The sequence below is a fragment of the Peromyscus maniculatus genome, chromosome 16, assembly GCF_049852395.1.
Source record: "Peromyscus maniculatus bairdii isolate BWxNUB_F1_BW_parent chromosome 16, HU_Pman_BW_mat_3.1, whole genome shotgun sequence".
Lineage (NCBI taxonomy): Eukaryota > Metazoa > Chordata > Mammalia > Rodentia > Cricetidae > Peromyscus > Peromyscus maniculatus.
Genome location: NC_134867.1, coordinates 35,649,602 through 35,671,780, shown reverse-complemented (window position 1 = coordinate 35,671,780; position 22,179 = coordinate 35,649,602). Strand labels below are relative to the sequence as shown.

The 22,179-nt window shown below is 40.7% G+C and overlaps 1 long non-coding RNA gene across 1 annotated transcript in view; it reads right to left on the bottom strand.

The window, feature by feature from the left end:
* The window catches only part of LOC143268880 (uncharacterized), a 76,743-nt gene that overhangs the window by 51,896 nt on the left and 2,668 nt on the right, over positions 1-22,179 (bottom strand). Inside the window, exons 2-4 of the long non-coding RNA XR_013045027.1 lie at positions 11,186-11,271; positions 8,502-8,597; positions 7,489-7,562 (exon numbers count right to left, since the gene is read on the bottom strand). This is a non-coding gene — a long non-coding RNA (uncharacterized LOC143268880). The remainder of the gene's footprint in view (positions 1-7,488; positions 7,563-8,501; positions 8,598-11,185; positions 11,272-22,179) is intronic.

Genomic DNA, 22,179 nt, shown 5'->3' with positions numbered 1-22,179 from the left:
GTCAAATAGTATCTGAATTATAGGTATTCTGTATCTACAATTATCTCTAATTTGAAACCCAAAGCTCCCTCTATTGACATAACTCTGATTGGGAATTCACATCAAACTCACCAAATGTGCTTAGGGGTTGGAGTCACACTGAACCAAGATGATGGCTACCGTGTAATTCATGATGACAGTGTGCTAATTTTTTTTAACTATCAAATTAGCAAATAACTAGAAAAGAATAGTATTAGGCTGGGGAGCTAGCTAGGTAGATAAAGTGTTTGTGGTGCAAGGTTCCCAGAATCCTCATGTATCTCAACAATCCTAAGCCTAAATCCATTTATATTATTAGCCAATTGTTAAGGATGCAAGGATGCCCTTCAAACTGTTGTATCATCAGCCAACACCATTTATAGACACATTGTATACAATACTGCATAGTTTAGTAATTCTTAATGAGAAAATGATGCCTCTACTTCTTGCCTCAGTAATACTGAATGGAAACTTTACCCTGTAGAATCTGAAAGTAAAAGCTTTATAAAAACAAGTATAGAAGCCATTTGTGGCCACAGAACTTGCTAAATATTGACATCCAAGCATGTGATAGATTAAGCTGGACATCTTTGGGTATGTAATTTAAAAAAAAGGGGGAGGGACATATATGGACTTCTGACAGAACTGGTTTTTAATCTTGCCTAACTTGAAGAGAATGCTTTGAAGAGCTGGATTTGAAAATTATGCGGTCTAAACGACAAGATGTAAACAGAGTATTTATGTGTACACAAAGGGATTTTAGGGATTCCGTGGCCAGGAGAAATGCATTTCAACCCGAAATGTTTAATGTCTATCCTTTCCTTGTTCCCTTTCATTATTTCCTTTCAATAAACAACTTATGCAGGAGGTAGATTGTGTGACCTAAAAGGTCAGAAGTCTCTGGCAAGAAAGAGAAGAAAAGAAGGAAAAGGGAAACGAAAAACAACCAGAGGACTTGAACTGTGAGCATCCAAAACCTGGCATCAGATTTGGCAACAGGTTAATTGTCTTTGGAGGGTATTAATTTTGTAAGTCAAAGCTATTAAAATCAGACTTCCTGTTTCAGGTCTGGAAGACATAATGTGCAGGTCTCCTGTTCCAGCTTTCCCTAGAGTCTGTGTTTTATCCAAGTCCTACCTCTGCACTGGCTCGCATTTTAAATCCAAAATCTACTGGAAAGACCATTCATTTAGCTTTGCCACGTACTGTGCGGAAGTCTGTGTCACTGTTAATCTGGTTTTCCCACTACATGGGTAAGCCTCCCGTTCCCCCCAAAATGTCATACAAGCCTTTTAGATCTTAGGAAATGTTCAACACCCTTCCTCCTCACAATTCATCTGGAAGCAGACTAATTAGCATTCGTTGGCTAGCCCTTCACTTTTTGCTCACTCCTTTAAGTTGTCTGATTCCAAGAATCCATCAGTTATGCTGGAATCAGTCCATCACATTTCCCCCCAGCATGTATGTTCTGTTCCTTTCCTCCTAAAGGATTGTTTTGTACCTTCCCTGCTCTTCTTAAATGTCATTCCTCCTGTATCCTCTGCCACTGACCTCATTAGAATCTTTGAGATTTGAGATCTTCGACCTACCTCATGCCTAGTCCTCCATTTGCACCCCAGGTCCCATTCCTTCTTTTCCAAGTGCTCTTTATTTCACCCTATCCTGCTTAATATATATATAGTTCAAAAGCAAACATACTGTCTATATTTTAAAACAATTTCTTAGCACTTGTCTGTCCAGGAACTATTCTCTCTCTCTCTCTCTCTCTCTCTCTCTCTCTCTCTCTCTCTCTCTCTCTCTCTCTCTCTCTCTCTCTCTCCCCTGTCTCTCCTCTATCATGAGGTACTCACTGCTTCTAATTCACTTCTCCTATTCTCTCTCCATCTCACTTCAGAGGCTCCTATTACCACTCCAAGAAAACTCTTAGAAAAAAGTGTCATGACTCTCTGCCTAGCTAAATCTAGTGTTACTCCTGAATCCCCCACGTAATCAGCTAGCTTTCAGAACAAGGATCATCCTTGAAAGAGGTTTTCTTACTCAGCATGGCTTTTCTTACTCTAAGATGGGATCCCTCCTGTCTTTCTCTTCTCTTATTTTTAGTTTCTTCTTAGTCTGCCTTTCTGGTTCCATCACATCCCCCCAACTAGTAATTGCCTGGGACTCAGTCCGTAATCCCTTTTTTGAGTTGACTCACTCTCTGATTATCTCATCCAAGCTTAGATTTTTCAATGTTGCCTCTTTGATTAGCTCTCCCAGATTCCTGTGTCTAGTCTGACCTGTGTCCTGAACTCCAGGCTTAGTTACCTGGCTTCATACTTGACCCTCCGAGTGGGATGCCTGAAGTGTCACAGATTTAACTACATGAGCTAAACTGGTCCTCTATAGTCTTTTCTACTACAGTAAGTGTTGGTCCCACTGGCCCAGACACTGCATATTGACATCTTCTATTGGTTCTCTCTTCCCTTCCCTTCCCTTCCATTCCATTTTGAGGCCATTAGAAGGCCCTGATAGCTCCAGTCAGAAATAGGCCCAGACTTTGACCAGTGTTTATCTTCTCCAATGACAGTAGCCCTGTTCATACCGATTTCCCTTTCCATTTGCATTAATAAAGTGTCCTTGTTTGAATTCCATTGCTTTGATAAAACACTGACCAAATCAACTTGGAGAGGAAAGGATTCATCCATCATTAAGGGAGAAACCTTTCATAAGAGTCTATGTTTTCCTTTACTCTCTGGCTGAATATGGTTAAGATGTAAAAGCTGTGGTTCGTGATGAACACAAACCAATACTAACACACCAGAAACACCAGTTGTGATCTGACATAGACTAGAATTACAGCTTTATTATTTGAGTCCATTGGAATGTATTGCAGTCATCACTGTTGTGCATCTTACATGAAATACAACCAGAAAATATGTCCCCAGGAGTAAATACTTGTATCAAAGATGTACCCCCCCCAGTTATCCAGTATAAGTATATATAAAATAAATACAAGAAAAAGAAGAGCTGTCATTTCTCTGTTTTGCTCTGTAGCTACCACAGCATGATAGAGGCAAATGAAATGTTCCCAGGGCTAAGAAATGAGCTCTCAAATACGAATCAAAATGATCTGGAATGCAATTGTTTATTGAATAATAACTTTCCCTCTTCAAAGCAAAGTTAAGCTGAATTTTCCATTTTTACTTCAAATGGTAATAAATCTAATAAATATTTTAGAGCTTTTATCCAATCAAAATGATCTTCCAGAGTTCCTTGGATATCACTGACATCAAGATATATTTCCTCTAAAAACTATAAAAATAAAACCATTTATACATACTTTTGAATGTCCAATATATCCAAAGCAGAAATTAAAATCCTGTGGTGGAAGAAAAGGAAAATACTACGCACATACTGCTACCCCTGAGAGTAACTTTCATAGTTCAGTGTCTTTCATACTGAGATATGTGTGTCTATAGTGATCAAGAAAGATGGCTTGGTTGAGTGTGATGACACGTGTCTGCAGTCCCAGAAACCAGAAGACTAAGCTGGGGTGTCAGGAGTTCACAGTTGTCCTCAGCTACAAAGCAAGTTGGGGGTCAGCCTGGACTACATGAGACCCTGTCTCCAAGACAATGTCAACAAAAGAAATGAAAAGACAATTCAGTAATGAAGACCATGTAGATAAGACAGAAAAAATAATAATGGAAGAAGAGACACAGAAGAGATGAACTAGTGAAGAAGATGAGATGAGATGATCTAGTCAGATTTCCCCCTGGTTTTGAGCTATAGAAGTTTCCTACGATCGCTCATGCAAGTATTGCCTGGTTCTGTAGTTCTAAACATTCCAGAACGTTTCTAGGCATGTATTGCCTTTGTCAACGGTTGTTAAATTATGCTCCAACCTGGGAGTTTCTTGGACCAAGGTTGAGCTTATAGGTCTGAGATATAGAAAGAAGTCCAACTGTCAGGAATAGCCCTGGACTGGGGCCTGGCTATGGTCTAGACTGGGCTATGGCCTGTGAAAGAATGTGGCCCAGGTGTTCTCAGAAGACTGAGCTCAAGTCAAACCCTTTACTCCTTTATAGCCACCATGGCATCAGAAACTGCAGACTGCATCCTACGCTACAGTGGGTAGGCTGTGGCTGTGTACACGCCACAATACACCTTTGGGTCTTTAGTCTCCTCAGCAGTGAAATGGAAGGACAAAGTCATATTTCATGGAACTGCTATAAGAACTGAGCTGGCTGGTAGGTGTAGAGGACTCAGCATTGGACACATGGTGAGCATTCCTAAAAGGTAGCTGTTTTATTATCTCAAAGCTTCCTACTCATCCTATGCAAGGGTTGAAGAGGAAATCCTTTTGAAGTAATTGGTGAGATAAAGTCTTGCTGCTGACCAGACTGCTCTAGAACTCATAGATTTAAGAGATACTCCCACCTCAACTCCCTGAGTGAATGGAACAACAGGTACAGATACCACCATGTCCAAGTAGGTTTTTAAGTATCATCTGTAGTTTTAAATTAACCAGAAAATAAAAATTAATGCAATTTTTCTATTATATGCCATTATAAACACCTTTGGAAAATACTTTTCAAGAATAGCTTAAAGGACTCAATAAAAGATCTTCATAAAGATTCCATCGAATTAAGACCAGTTAGATGGCTCAGCCGGTAAAGGTGGTTATCACCAAACCCGATGACCCCGTTCCATGCCAGCACCCATATAGTGGAAGGAAAAAACCTAATCTTGTAAGCTGTCCTCCTTTCTCTCTCTCTCTCTCTCTCTCTCTCTCTCTCTCTCTCTCTCTCTCTCTCTCTCTCTCTCTCTCTGTGTGTGTGTGTGTGTGTGTGTGTGTGTGTGTCTGTGTGTCTGTGTCTGTGTCTCTCTCTCTCATACACACACAGAGCACATTAATAACAACAACAACAACAATAATAATAATAAAAATGTAAAAACTGCTATGTGCGTGTGGAGGGTGCCCAGGAGGCCAGGAGAGAACACTGGATCCCCTGGAACAAGAGTTAGAGGCTGCTGTGAGCCACTCAGTGTGGTGGCAAGGAGCCAAACCCCGACTCACTGGAAGAGAGCAGCAGTCTTCACGGTTGCGCCATATCTCCAGCCCTATTGAACTCTTAGTATTTCCTATCTTTCAAGCCAAGGCTGAACTGCCCATTTCAAGTTATTACAAGTTACTCAAAGCACAAGGTCCATGAGATTACTCTCCCATAACTGTACATGAATTAGAGAGAAAGCAGTATAAACTTATATTTGAGTCAATTGGATGTATACAGTAGAAAACCTTTGTGAGTCATAAATGTTAATAAACACGAAATAATAAAACTAGAACATCAAAAAGGTACGTGCCTAGTTTCCCATACAGCATAGGCAGATTTAGTATGTTCTAAGTAAAACCAAAATGGCAGTCTCCTGTCAATCACATTTCAGGGAAAAAAATACCTTTTGATCTTCTGTGGGCTATTTGCGTTCTCCAGGGGCTTACTTTCTTCCTCTCACAAGTGAAGCATAAGAAACAGTTTTTGAAGTTCCCTCCAGATATGATATGCTGGGACTCTTTTTTTTTTTTCTCGAGACAGGTTTTCTCTGTGTACCTTTGCACCTTTCCTGGAACTCACTTAGTAGCCCAGGCTGGCCTCAAACTCACAGAGATCCGCCTGGCTCGGCCTCCCAAGTGCTGGGACTAAAGGCATGCGTCACCACCGCCCGGCTGGGACTCTTTCTTGAAGCTGATATTTCATTTAGAAGTGGATTCTAATAGTCTCCAAGATAATCTAGTCAAACGGTCTGTTATGCTGGAAGCCCCATACAATATCTGCTAAACCATCTTTTGACAAGAACTGAGGGCCTGTCTTATCTTTGCTGGTAATCTAACACAGCTTCCAACAGCTATTTCCATCAGTGTCTGCTTCTTTACCTTAAACTGAAATATATTAATGAATGTCTTCATAGAAACTGTGTGGTGTGTGTGTCATGATGTGTGTGTGTGTGTGTGTGTGTGTGTGTGTGTGTGTGTGTGTGTGTTTGGTTCATGTGATCACCAAAGCTGAGAAATCCCACAGTCTAGTACCTATAAGCTAGAGATCCAGCAGAACTGAGGTTCTAAGTTCCAGTCCAAGGATTGGAGATGATGTGATATGTATCAAGAAGAAGGGACAAATTCCATCTCACTGAAATGTTTGCATAGATACCATGGAAAAAGAATGCTCTGTGTAATGTGCTCCACTTTAAAAGGATTTAAGTATTGAATTTAACAATTTGTATCAGGCATTGAATGTCAATAAAGAATACAACTTTAACATGAAGCTGGAACATGAGTTACACAGTTCTGAAATAAGTTCTCTCTAATTTTATATCACACATTCTATGTGGAGATCCATTTCAACGTGTATAACGACAATCATCCAGATGTTTCAAGGTATATTCTTATCAATTACATTCTGCTTCTTCAAGTGGGTTTTGGGTAGAAATGTTGCATTTTGTCTTAATCTGTGCTACTGGAAACAAAACCCAAACATACTAAGCAAATATCCTAACACTGAGCTACATCCTTATGCCCCAAATATACATTCAGTAAGTAGAAGTTAATGACATACATATACAGGGGTGATATTCAAATATTCAGAAAGGATCATCAGACTTTTTCAAACACAACATTACCACTTAGAAATTCTTAATGATGTCTCTGAAATTTCAATATATTTAAAGTGTTAGAGCTCTTACAAACCAGATATCAACTAACAAGTTCCAACTAGCTAAGCTTTTTATTGCCGTAACTATAGCCATTCTGAAGATTCTAGAAATGTTGAGATCCAAATTTCCCTTCATTTTAATGATAAAATCATCAATTTTTTAGGAACCAGAAGTATCTGGTTCTTTCTATCCTTTCCAATTAACATCAAATCATCATTAATAATAAAAGCTGAAAAGAGTAGGTCAATTTCTGAATATTTCTAAGAAAGTACATGGAGTGGACATGACAGCATGCATAGCTAGAAATGTAATGCACTTTTGTTGTCTCTAAAGGAAGGACTTGCATTTGCAAGCCTGAATGGTTTGTGGAATTAAGATCAAACTATAGTATTTCAGAATAATCATCATTTGTAACTAGATCAAGATATTTGAAAGCATGTATGAGTGCCTATTAGGTAAAAATACGAAAATAAACCTCATTGTTGAACACTGGGCTTCAATTTGCTCATTTGTAAAGTCAAAGCAACCCTACCAAACTTTCCTTTTTGATATAGTGGTTGTGACCATCAGAAGAGAGAAGATATGAAGGGATACTAAAGCCCCCAGGAAGATGAACATGTTGGCATGACTACAGACCCCTCTTTCTGTCCACATAAGTCTCCATTTCTGTATGACTATTCACCTGTCTAACACTTACACTTAAAAAAAAAAAAAAAACAAGCTAGACTGTTTTTGAGGACAAAGTTTCTCAAGACATTTTAGAATTTCTTGCTTACTTACTCCTGGCTCGAAGTTCTGCAAAAACATCAGCTCTTGTAATTCTTCACACCTCTGTTTCCAATCCTGGCCAGACTCTCAAATACAAAATAAGAAGTGTTAAGATAGTCAGGCACAAAGTTCAGCGGAGGCTCCTGAACTTCTAGAGCAAACTTTGAACAGAAGTCACTCGTTCCTTTGTTGGGAGTCAGCTCACCTGCTGCCATGGACCCTGCCCTAATTTCTAGAACTTGAAGGAATGTTCTAATTGCTGATCATGTCTCCCTTCTGTTTCTCATCCTGGATTTTAAACCTAAAATGCTGGGCTGACAAGATTATATACTGAATAGAACCTTTTCTGCCCAGGCTTCACCACTTATATTCAATCTCCAGATCCCACAAGGTAGAGGGACAGACCAACTCATGAGAGGTGTTCTCTGAGCTCAGCATGTGTGCACTTGCACACACACATACACACACACCATACACAAACACACACATCACACACACCACACTTATCCTACACACACACACACCACACAAACACAAACACATATACACCACACACACACACATACACACACACACACACACACACACACACACACACACAAAATAAATGTACCTACTCTAGTAGGAATTCACAAGAAGCTTAAGAGTGTGTGAAAGGAAATAAGGATCAGTACATTCTGACAGAATGGTCTCAAGGTCAAGTGTTTTTTCTCCAATTTACATCTCCCTCTTGAGAGTGAAGAGGTTGGTATCAATGCCCCTCAGCTGAGGAAAGAGGGCCCTTCTAAGGCACAAAGGACAAGGATGGAGAATGACGGCAGGAAAAATAAAAATAATTCTTACAGTGGAAAAGCCCCACAAACGAAATGGAAACTAATATTCAAGCAGGTCAATTTTCAGGTTTTAGCTGGTGTCATTTACTCATGGGCCATGAGAAGTCACCAAGCTATTTAAAGGAAAAGGTTAGAAGGGCTTAGGGGAACCACCCCTCAACAATTTCTAGGGAACGCAAAGCATGGACTTACCATAGTATGTCTTTAAGTGTCTCATTAGAAGAAGAAAGCTTAATGCTTTTCTAGTTGCAGGGGCCTGGACTCCTGTATTCTTTTTTTTTTTTTAATCTAAAAGAAGAAAAACAACAACAATAAAACTGAAACCATCAAGTTCAATTCAGTGGGCCGAATCCTACGAAGAGATCAGACTCGAGTTTCTTAAGGAAAGAAATACAAGGTAAGAAAGAGAATAACAAAAGACAAATCAGATTGGAGCTGCTTCTCAAAGTTGTGCGAATTGATTGCCAAGTCTCCATGGTGCTCAGATTTAGGGGGGGGCCTCTTGTGAAGCTGTGTCAAGCTTGGCTTATTCACCAGCAGCTGAGCATGCCATCCTGGGTTGTGAAAGGAAAAGTAGTTTTTGCACACCAGACAGGCTTAGTTCTTTGTGCTGTAACTTAACATGGGAATTCAGGTACTGCAGAAGGCTGTCTTGGTGACACCTTAGAGCTCTAGGTGTTTTGTCCATATGCTCACACAGAAAATGGTGGAATAGACCTCTAGCAGCTCATATTCTGCATTTGGATGGGTTCCTCAGGCTTCTATTTATGTATTACAAATGTATTCATGTGCCATATGCACAGACACACAATGGGAAAGATTTTCAGATTAGGACCCAGAACTTTCTCATTTTTCCTTCATCATTCATTAATGTTCTCTTTAGTCTAGACCAGTGGTTCTCAACCTGTGGCTTGCGACCCCTTTGAGGGTGGGACAACCCTTCCACAGAGGTCTCTGAAGACCATTGGAAAACACAGATATTTACATTATGGTAGCAAATTTACAAAATTCATAACAGTAGCAAAATTACAGTTATGAAGTAGCAATGATTTTATGGTTGGGGGGGGTCACCATAGCATGAGGAACTATATTAAAGGGTCACAACATTAGGAAGGTTGAGAACCACTGGTCTAGACCATCTTACAAGAGATTTTATTTGGAGTAAGCTTCCTACTGAGTCAATTCAGTCATAATTTTCTTGTCTCTATGTGTATACATGTATATGTGTGCATGATCATGTGTGAACAGGTACACCATGTTGTGCAATGTGACTGTGTTGGGGGGGGCATAGGACAACTTGAATGTTGTTTCTCGGGCACATCCATTTTTTTAAAGATAGGATCAAGTGGAAATTACACTGCCTTCTTGTGGGAGTGGGTACTTGAACTGGGTTTCCTGTGATGGGAAGAAACTCAGTAAAGAGTTCAGAACACAGATGGAGGGTTGTCAGGCAGGAGAGTAACCAGTTTTGAGATACTAAACCCTTGCATTATACTTTACTCTCCAGGGAAAGCCAGTAAAGGTATGTGAGCAAGAGTGTCAAATACACAAGTTGTGTGTATACTTACATATAAGACTACTCCAAAAATACCTTCTTTCTAGGCAGCCAATAACTTTACCCTTACATTGGATATGGAATTGTGAGTCTTTCTGAATACTAAGCAACACTGTTAGGAGATGATATGGGGATCCATTGGGTAGCAAAAGGAGGTAGAGTGTACATCAGCCTCTGCTGATGTCAGCCACTATCTACACTGCAGCGGTTGATGGCTGGGTGCTATACTACCTGGAAATGACTCTCTACCTTGTGAGACTCAAGTGCATTCCTGAGTCAGGTTGGGGATGCCTGCCTGTGTTTAATCAGCAATGCATGATTTGGATGGTTGATACGGAAAGAATGAAATGGTACCCCAGCCTAGAGCCTGGAAGAGAGCTCCGGCTGAGACCGAGAGAGCACTAGGGAGGAGAAAGGTTTTCTATATATGTCATAGAATATGTCATGATATTTCCTTTCCCTTTTCCTGGTTGATGTCGTGGTTCCCCAGAAGGGCCTTTACAAACTGGGTGGGGATGAACTTCAGAAGTATACACAGAACTGCAGATTCAAGTCAAACTAACAAGGTCTTCTCTCTCTCTCTCTCTCTCTCTCTCTCTCTCTCTCTCTCTCTCTCTCTCTCTGAAGGCTCAGAGGTGAGGAGAAGGCTTGCCTTGTCTCTTCTAGCATTTGAGGATTTCTAAAAAGGCTTGACATTGCTTGGTTTGTAGATAAATCATACCAATCTCCGGTTTCACAGAGCCTTCTCCATCACAAGGATGTCAGTCGTTTAGGTCATGGTCCACACTAAGCCAGTATGATTTCACCTGAACTTGATTACATCACCAAGACTCATGATCTCCAAATAAGGTCATATTAGCAAGCTCTGGAACCTAGAACTTTAGCATGTCTTGGTGGGGGAGGATTATACTTTCCTTGCATATTTTTAAACATAAACTACTGTATCTCCCACTGACTAATGGACTATCTTCTGTCCAACACAATTTAACCCTAATTGAACAACTAAGGATATCCAGAGCCATGAGAGGGCAGAGTCCCAGCACATGGCGGCCCAAAGCCCTGCCAGTACATGGAACACAGCCTCCAACTTCTTTGTAGTTTTTTCTTCCTACTCCAAACTATCCTGAGTTTAGTATTAGTAAGAACAAAGGGCTTGCTCAGAGTGATAAACCATCCAAAGTGATAGAACCTTTGTGACCCCCTATTCTACATCCTGTTTCCAATTGCCTCAACCCTCAGGAGGTTCTCCTCCAGGCACTACCAAAGCAGTTAAAGTGCAGGAATATGTAGGTGAGGGCTCAGTGGAGGTCACAATACTCACCTACAGGTGATGTCATTCATTTGGCTATTCATCCTGAAGTAGCCAGAAGGAAGTCACTTGAAGGCAGTGTCAGGCCGATCCCTGATCTGTGCAAAATAGAAATATTCACATATTTCTACTTTTTTCTTTTGTTTAATGTAATGGGAAAATAACTTGGAGTTTCTCTCTATACTAAAATGTAAAGACAAGATTTTGCTATGAGCTCTGAATTGGCAGCCAAAAATCAGAACCTCAACATATCAAATATAAGAAAATATGGCAAGGACAGAGCTTGACTCTGTTCTTATGGTGTGTTTATGGTGACATTGACCCATGACAAGTAGTAACAGCTGATGGAACTTTCATGATTGTAACATAACCTTTGTTCTTTCTTAAGTACATTATAATAACTTCTCTGTTAAGTAACTTGCATATTTCTTTTAGGTCATACTGAGTCTAAATTTGATGAGGCCAGGGCTTCATTCAGTCTGAATTATAAAACAGTCATTATTTAGTGGAGGCTAGATAAATACTAGAATGACTTTTTATGCAAAACAAATCATGAGAGAGAATGCTTCTAAGGTTTCAGGGCTACTGTCATGGGGAACAGAAGGGAGGGTCCTGTGAGTCAGTGTTCAGATATGGACCCTGTCACCAAATGAGTCTGAGTCACCATCAGCCCCCACAATGGCTGAGCTCAGGTCTTCTTAGCTCTAAAGCCGACCTGGCCCCGCAGCCCACTCGAGATCAAGGTGCCAAATCCAACACTGATTTAAGACGTCGGTGACTGAAAACTTACTCATCTCTTCCGCTCAAACCCAAAGTTCTTCTTTAAAGGGAGAAAAATGTGTATTTGTATGGAGTTACATAAAAATCCCTGATTGCTTAAAAATCTAACACAACACATTGCAAATGAATCTACTGTACTTAGGAATGGCGTCTGTGCATCCACATGGCAGTTCATAGCTATCTGTAACACTATTCACAGGGGATCCAATACACACATGGTGTACAGACACACATGTGGGCAAATCACCTACTCACATAGAATAAAAATAAAGATTAAAAAACCTTTTTTAAAAACTCTGAAAAAAATAGGAATATTGGATGTGAATCACTAATATCAATGTTTGAACTGATGGAAGGTGCTTAACATGCATATAGACATACAAATATAAACATATCTGTACACACATTTACATTCATGCATATTACACACACACACACACACACACACACACACACACACACACACACATATATAGACCTTGGAGTAAATTCTCTAACATATCATATATCCAAAGATACTTGTCCTAGTCAGCTTTGTCATCTAGACAGAACCCAGAGACATCTGAGCAGGGAGTCTCGGTGAGGAGCTGATTGCTCAGATCAGATAGACATAGGGGCATGCCGGTGAGGGATTGTCTTGACTTGTTAGTTGATGTTGAACAGCCCAGCCCACTTGGGCAAGGATTTTTGACTATATGAGAAATCCAGCCAAGCAGCGGTCTACCAGTGAGCCAGCCAGCAAGCAGCATCCTCATGGTTCCTGCTGTACCTCCTTGACTGTGATGTGAGTTCTTTGATTTGAGTTCTATTGATATGTGGAGTAGCATGAAAGTACCTTCAAGGTCCAGACTGGGTCCCTGCGCTGACTTTCCTCAACGATGGGCTGTGACCTATAAGCTGAAATGAACCCCTTCCTCCCCTCAATTGACCTTTGTCATGGTATTTGTCACAGCAACAGAATGAAATTAAAACCACATATAATCCCATACACATGTATACATATACATGTATACATATGCATACACATATATCAAAATATAAGAAAGCTAGAAAGGAGAAGAGCTTTGACAAGTAACAAAATAACCGCTTTGTAGCAGGAAGGATGTCTTTCTTGGCTTGTTTCTCGCTGAGGTATACTTACTTGGCTGAAAACATATTTGAAGTCCTAACTAGAATAATAGTTAAGTAGTTACATAACAGGGATCCTCCCAAATTAGCAGATTCATTGTCTTAGGATTTATTTTTAACCATGTGTGTGTGCACATATGTGAGTCTTTGTGCCCACAGAGGTCAGAAGCATTGAGTCTGTAGTAACTGGAGATACAGTTGTTGGGTAGTGAATTTAGGTCCTCTGAAGAACAGTGTATACCCTCATCTGCTGAGCCACCTCTCCAACCCCATAGAATTAGCATATTCTTAAACTAGCAATGCTTCAAATATCATATTTGTGTCAAAAATTATATACTAAGTACTAATAGTAACATATATAAAGCATTTTGGTGAAGTGAATTTTACATCAGTTTTATATAAAGTATCCTGAAATTTGTAATAGAATTGTTAGCCATGAAGGAAAAGGGCACATGGTATAACAATCGATGCTCCAGCTATCTACAGACCAAGGAAAGAAAGTAAGATGCACATTTTCTAGCATTTCTGAAGGAAGATATTTCTTCATTGGTCTCTTCTACCTGCTGGCAATGAACTTAGGCATTCTAATGCATCCGTTTCTCTGATTGGGTGATGATAACAATGAAAAATGAAAGCAATAATGCTTACCAGAGAAGACACCTCAAGTTCATTCATAGGGTCAGCACACCAGCCAGCTGCTGAGCGAGGGCAAAGTTCTGACCCTTCAGACTTACACATTAAGACTCTCCATTGATATGAGAGCCTGCCTGGTCTCTGTGCATGTTAGGCTGAGAGAATCACTGGAATGATACTTATTTCAATAAAGCAAAAAATCCTTTGCTGTCCTTCAAGCCATAAGAGTGCAGACATTCATACAAGTGATAAGAAAAGCCCAAAGAGACGGGTTTAGCATTCCTTCTCATCATCATTCTAAATGCAGAAGTATTTTATTATTATACCCCCTCTTTTCGTATATGTTTTCTTTCTTTTTCTTTTTTCTTTTCTTTCCTCTTTTTAATTTTTTTTTATAGAGACAGGGTTTCTCTATGTAACCTGGTCATCCTGGAACTTGCTCTGTAGACCATGCTGGCCTGGAACTCAGAGATCTGCCTGACACTCCCTCCTGAGAGCTGGGATTAAAAGCGTGTGTTAGCACCACCCATGCATATATGTTTTCACAAACTGAGAGAACCAGGAGTTTCCCTTGGATGGAAAAAGCATAAACATCCAGTAGACATCACTTATTTGGATGGTTAAAGAAGAGCTGGGAAGTACTGGAGACACTGGGGTAAGATCTTTACAAGCAACACAGAGTCAAACATGTTTGGAGCAATTGGAGCCTGGTCTCCCCATTTACTCCCTCGATGAAATCTCTCAGCAAGCCTGTCAGGTCCAGCTCAATGATGTGACTGCAGCTGTCTCCACGTCCTCAGAAACCCTTCTCACCCAAATAAGCATCATTTGTCTTCTAGACCAGAGAATTGGTTCCCTACCAGTCTCCTTGCCTCTCTCCAGTCCTTCTCTGGTGACAGTCTGGGGAACCTGTGCCATGCTAAACCTAACTACCACCTGCACCAGTTCATGGCCTTCCTTTGCTCCCTTTCAAAGGCTAAAGAGACTCCACATGAACAGACCCCTGCCTCTCAGCCTTTGTCTCTCATTGCTGGCTCTTTCCTGCCTCTGGGCCCCACTATCCTTACTTTTCCTCCCTCAGTACATGAACTCTGGCTTTTCATGCCTCCGGCCTCATTCTCATCCTTATACCTTCTCTAAACAGCACCCTCTCCTCATACCCTAGCCACTCTGTCTGATGATTTTCTAGTAGGAGATGGTATACTCAATAATAACTCTTGTCTTAGTCAATTTATGGTAGGAATACTGGTGTCTGCATTCCTTAAACAATGGGCCTCCTTTCCTTTACTTGCCCCTCTTCTTCCTTCCTTCCTCTCTCCCTTCCTTCCTTCCTTCCTTCCTTCCTTCCTTCCTTCCTTCCTTCCTTCCTTCTTTTTGAGACCGTCTTGATGTGTAGCCCAGACTCATATTGAACTCACCTTAGCCTCCTAAGTACTGAGATTAGAGATGTGGGCCACCATGCCTAACTCAACAGACATTCATTTTTCATCACTCTAGAAACTAGAAATACAACACTGGTCTCAGGTGAAGGCTCTCTCTTCACAAAAAAATGGAGTGAAGGGCTGGGAGGGAAGGAAGGAAGGAAGGAAGGAAGGAGGGAGGGAGGGAGGGAGGGAGGGAGGGAGGGAGGGAAGGGAAGGGAAGGAAAGAGGGAAGATTCTGAGTGGTAAAGCTAAGACCATGTTAACAAGATAACTCTTGTGGTCTTAGATTTAAAACTTAAAAGATATTGCTCTTTTCTATGTAAAAATATTGTTTGGGGGGCTTAAGATGCATTTCATTGGTTAAAAAAGAATGCAGGCACCAGACCCTGAGTTTTACTGTAATAATGGGCAAAACAAAAACAAAAAGTCTTTTCTGCAGAGAAGTTAAAAGGCTCTCTTAATGCAAGCATAATTAAATTGCAGACTGGAATTCTCTCTAAGCTGTGCTTTGTCAGACATGGCAAAAAAAGATAGACATTATTTGTGAGAAAATAACTTTCTTTTTTTTTTTTTTTTTTTTTTTTTGAGAAAATAACTTTCTAAAACAATAAAAAAGTAATGTATCAACACAGGATGCTATCTCTATTAAGGCTTTGGTAATTTAAATCATTCTCCAGAGTCTACATAAATAGAAATGATTGTTGTCTGCATCCTGAAATCAGGTCATAAAACACAAATGTAAATAGTTACTGAACCTTTAAATCACCTCTTTTTTTTTTTCTTCAGCTATCAAGATGATTTTCAAAGCGTAACTATTGTACCTGGTCATAAGCTCCTTGAGGGAAAAGGATGACAACTTTCACATACTGAGAACTCCATAAAGAATTGTCCAGGGACTGGAAAATGGCTCACTAGGTAAAAACACTTGCTGAGTATCCATGGGGACCAGAGTTCAGATCACTGATACCCATGTAACACAAGTAATAACCAAGAACTCTAGGGGTAGAGACAGGAGGATTGCTATGGCTTGAGCGTCAGCCAGTCTAGTTTTGTAAGAGACCCAGAAAACGATAGAATGGACACCTGACATACTCCTCTGGCCTGTGCACATGAACACACGGGAGTGTGCACCTACATATACAAATACATATCACACACACACACACACACACACACACACACACACACATGAGTACATAATTAAGTGAAAAAAAGCATCCAATGAATGCCTCATCTTTGATTTTTTTATATGATTTGTTTATTTTGAGGTTTTGAGACAGGGTCACATGTCACCCAGGCTGGCCTTGAACTCAGTGTGCAGCTGACCTGACCTTGAACTCCTGAGATTATAAGTGCACATCATCACATCCAGCTAGTTACTTTTATTTTAAAAATAAACATCACACATGCTTGGAACACAATGAAATTATCTTAGGAAACAATTGCAAGTATTTCCAAATTATCTATTAAAAATCATCAATATACACAATGATAAGATCCATTATTGGGAGCTTACCATGGTCCAGCACCTCAGTTTACAAAAGCCTTTCAAGGAGGCATTATCAATATCCATATGTACAAGTGTGAGGACACAGGCATGAGGCCAAGGCACTTGCCCAAGTTACCCAGCTATCAAGTGTCAGAGCGAGGAATTGAACTCAGTTTGGTTTAAATATTGCATTATCCTACCTTCAGTTTTTCATGTACTGCCTGTAGTCACTGAAAACAGCTTAATAAGAATCTTTTCAAAGAAGAGGGGGCATTCATGCTGCTGTTGTACCAATGGGCGTATCTTTAGGATAGTCATTTTCATAGCTTGAAGAGATCACAGCCGAGTAAAACTGTTCATGGTGTTTCTCCACCCATAGCCTGGAAAGCATCTTCCAGCACTACAAAACCACAGCAGGGAAGAAGCTTCCTAATCAGCACCAACTTGACTTTTCCATGTCCTGTGGCCAAACAGGACACGTATGTTGTCTTCAGCAATAGAGTGTTACCATCAAGTCTTAGTGAGTAACCAAGGACAATAGCAATAGCCTGTATTGTTTAGAGAGAGGGTCTTCTGGGACACACCAAATCAACAGTTTTCTTCAGCAGTGTGGCCCATGGTAGGCTGTCCATGCTCTGGCGGATGGCGCCCTACACCTGTGTGCACACAGGCACCACTAGTTGGATTCAATACATCTTAGAAAAAGGTGCAAGAGGGTGAAGAGACACGGAGCTGGCTGAGAGGAGTTAAGAGAGAGAGCCAGTGGTGGGCATGATCTAAATATTTTTTATTCAGTAGTTTCAGAGATGGCTCAGTAGTTAAGAGAATTGACACCTCTTCCAGAGTGCGCGTATGGCAGCTCACAACTACCAGAGGATCCTATCCTGGCTTCCATGGGTACTGCAGACACATGGTACACAGACATACATGCAGGTAAAATATCCATACTATAAAAATAAATAAAATTTTGACATGTTAATATACATTGTATTAAATTAATAAAATGATCAAGGAAATAAAAGTCAAAAAAAAACTTTTTAGGAAGAGAAGGCAGGAGCAACCAACGGTCTCCTACTTCATAACTGAAGGTATGAGCCATAATGAAAGCGTCTGTCACGGCACAGCCTGGAGCCAAGACGGTGGTTTTTAATAAAACTGAGAAAGGGTGGGTTGCTTCCCCACTGGAATTGTGGAAACAGATACTCTCCAACCTTAGAAATGTAAAATTGTTCGTGTTTTTTTGATCTTGGGACCAAAGGAAAAACTACAAATTCCACTGTTTGGAGCACTTTCTGGAAGAGATCAAGGAAACCATTATTCTAATCGTGGTACCCACCAGCACTGTGAGAATCCAGGCTCTGTCAACATTTTCTTTATAAATTCCCTGCTAGGACTTTCTCACTCATCCAGTATTATTCAGCTAAACCATGTGAAATGTTAGATCTTTAAGTGTGACTGATATTATTCCAAGAACTGAAGAGGAAAGTGAGTAGCAGACGCCACACAATAGAAGAATGTTTGCTTTAAGCAGTATTTGAGCAGGTACTAGCTGCCCTTTACTCCATTTTTTTTTTTCTTACTTTGGATGAAGGCTTTAGGAAAGGGGCACGGGGCGGGGACTGACCTGAAATAAAAGGTTGTTTCATCATTCAACTATGAGCAAAACTGTTAAAATTTGGTATATAATACGGAGCTGGGTAAACGACTAAAACCTTTCTCCACTTTTGAGACTGCTCAAAGGTCTAGAAACTCATGAAGAGATCATTTTAAAGAATTCTGGCACTTTGGTTTTAGTCTAAACCCATACAGACCCAGAGGAGCAGCCATTTCTAACCCTGTCCAGGACATTCCTGCTACATGGAAGCAAGTGGGCACAGAATGAAAGAGGCACCACACCCTCTCAGAACGTCAGCAAATACTGAAGTCGATGCCTTTGACAGCAAGCCTTCAGCCTGAGGGGTTGGGCCTCTTCTGAATTTGCTTCCCTTGTCTCTATATTCTGCACCCCTGAGGTGACTTACTTTTGCCACAAAAGCAGAGGTGAAAAAAAAATTATAGCAGATAGTATCTTATGGAGGGAAGTGAACTGTGTTTATTTAACAATACCATCTTGGGTTCTAGGTGGCTTGTACTGCTATTTATTGTGAGGGGCATGATAAGCCGCATGAAAGGTATGAGATGGTTAGATCAGAAGCCAGGCAAAGAAAGCTGGGCGTGGTGATGCATGCTTTTCATTTTAATTGGGAAACTAAAGTAGGAGAATTGCAAATTTGAGGTCAGCCTTAGCTACACTGTCAAACTCCAGGGAGGCGGGAGTAGAAGGGAAGATACATCAAAAAATGTAAAAATTTACTGTGATAAATCTATCCAACAATAAAATACAAACAGTGCCAAGGAAAATAATATCATAATGAATTGTCCAGGGCTACCCTACCTGCCTGGAATCATTTAAATGCCATCTTTTCTGGTTCCTCATCCTAATATGCCCAATTAGATTTTTCACCTTGATGCACTTAAAAATAGAAGATATAATACATATGAATGTCTGGGCATAAACTTCCTCCACCTCATAGACTCTACCAGCCTGCTGGGTGGTTATTAGAACACAAAACAGTTTAGATTTACATTTTGGGAGCACTTGACATTCCCTACCAAGAATTAGCCATAAATAAACTTACATTTTATTAATTTAGATTTATTTTAAATAGTGACTTTTTATCAAGCATTCATTCAGTGAGTAAAGAAAGCCTCATAATCAATGAGTCAGTAGATAAAGTATCCAGTAAATAAGTCAACTCATGAGACTATGAATTGACAGCTCAGCCATTATTAGAGTTTACATAATTTTCCTAATGTAACTTTTTAGTACATCACAATACTAAGTAAAAATGGCTTGGTAGCTAAGGTATTTATGTGTCAGCAAAATCTAAATATGGCTGGCATCTTCTTCTAAGCAGGAATTGTGCTAAAATTCTGAAGTTAGGTTTCCTGTAAGGAGCCAAAATTTCAGATACTCAACCAAAGTTGATCCAAACCTCTCAAGTTGAAAATATAACAAAATGGGTTTTTCCAAGATATGACCTGTTTTTCTTGCTTTTACCTAAGATGGAAATGAAATAGGAACAATACTTCTTGTGGGATGCCACTGCTTCTACTTTGGGTTTGAAAACACCAACAAGTGACCATGAGATGATGAATCAAAAGGAAAGAAATTGGAGTACAGAGGTGTTCTGAGCTAAGAAAGGGAGTGAATGGGAACAGAGTTTCCTAACCTGACTACCCGTTAACCATAGCTTAGATGCCCAATGGCCTATGAGTCATTAACTACTTGTTCCAAAATAACACAGGAACATTTGGGGCTAGGAAGATCATTGCTGACTATATTATTAATAATATTTCCAGAAAAATAAGCAGAAATAGTGTATAAAGTGGTACTCATATAAATCCCTTAATACAGGATAATCTGGGAATGAAATAACACATGCAATTAGCTCTGCAGACGGTCTATAGTGTTTCTCACTATATTCATTTAGAAACTGTAGACAAACTCAGGCTCCCAAGCAACTGAGACTACAGGCAGTGTGGTGGTTTGAATGAGAATGTCCCCCATAGACTCAGATGTTTTAATGCTCGGTCCATGATCGGCAACGTTGCTTGGGAATGCTTAAGTGATGTGGCCTTGCTAATGGAAGCATGTCACTGGAAGTGAGCGTTGGGGTTTCAAACGCCGCACTCCATTCCACGCTTGCTATGTTTCCTGCTTGTAGCTCATGACGTGGGCTCTCTGCACAGCCACGCCTGCGATCTCTACTCCACCACTGTGGACTCGGACCCTCTCATGCTGAGAGAGTTAGAGAGATGAAGGAGAGGTCTGATCTGCATGCACTGGAATAAAGGGAAAGGTGCCTTCCGAGCCAGAACTCACCCAGCTGAACTTCCAACTTGTGAAAGGAAGAGACCTAAGGAGTGCTCTTCTCCTACAAAGCAACTACACATCATAATCACTGCTGCCAATGCAGCTTGAGGGGACAAGGGTCCATCCCAAGAGAGCCTCAGCATTTGGTGGTGTCTTCCAATTAGAGAAGATGCAGACAGGAGTAAAGGGGTTGTGGAATCTTCCCCCAACGTTTCAGAGAGCCACCAAGGCCAGATATGTGGCAGGTTTCTGCACAGAGAACCTGAGAAGCCACTGAAAAAAGCTGTGGAAACAAAGCCAGGGTTGTGTTGAAAGCCCCGAATTTGGAGAAGCCAGAGCTGTGGGCTATCTGACAAGGGAAGCTGTAGAGAGAAAGTGGAGCCAGCCCAGGAGAGGGATGTCTGTTTCAGGCAGCACCTCTGGAAGGGTGTGGGGTCCTGCCCCACCAGGAACTTAGGTCACCTCTCTGAAGAGGTGGCCTGGAACCGAGGAAAGGCCCAGTTTCCCAGCCTTCCTCTTACCTGGAGACAATCAGATGCAGTGGGGAGTCAAGTCCAGCGAGAACTCGTTTATTGTTAGTAAGCCTCTTTTATACCAGAAAACCTCAGCATCCTAGGAGGGGGTGAAGGAACCAACCAATCGTTTTAAAGGTCACCCTATACTCATTTCCTTGTTTAGGAGCTGTTCATGCACTGACATCATCTCCTGATCTTTGTATCTTCTCTCAGCGCAAACAACTTGGCCTAACTTCCTCTCGGCACGATCTTTGTAGCTCACGTATGCCCCAGAGAAGGGAAGGGCCATCTGAGTCCTTAGACACTGAACAGAGAACAACAGGATTCCGAGTTCTCATTGTTGGGTTTCGCTCATTTTAGTCTAGTGTTTCCAGTTTCCTTTTGGAATGGTAATGTGTATTCGGTACCATTATATGCTGGAAGTACGTAATCTGCTTTTTTATTTTATCGATGGCTATAATTAAGAGATGGCCTTGTGTCTCAGATGAGAATTTGAACTCCCAACTTGTAAACAGTGTTGAGAGTGAAAGACTATGGGGACTTTTGGAGTTGGACTAAATGAGATTGCACTGTGATGACCACAAACCAATAGGTCTAGGGATTGTGATGTGGTTGTTTGAGTGAGAGTGTTCTCCAAAGGCTCGGATGTCTGAATACTTGGTCCCCAGAGGGCAGCTTGGGTATGCTTAGGAGGTGTGGCCATGCTGGAGAAAGTAGGCTCTGGGGTTTCTAAAGGCACATGCATTCCCACTTAGTTCTCTTCGCTTCCTGCTTATAGTTCAAGATGTGAACTCTCAGCTTGCTCTCACAGGAGTCATGTCTGCAGTCTCTCCTCGGTCACCATGGACTCTAACACTCTGGAATCATAAGACCAAATAAACCATTTCTTCTGTAAGTGTCCTTCATCATGGTGTTTTATTATAGCAATAGAAAAGGAACTGTTATAGGCACGCACCATGGAGAATGGTTAAAACTTCTTAACTGATGAGTTCAAACCACTAATATTCTATTATATTGCTAATGTTTTGTGAGATCTCTATAGAATTAATTTCTGCATGTTAAATTCAGAAAGAAAACTTGGGAATTCATGGTAAATTCTATTTGATTGCACTATAAATGGA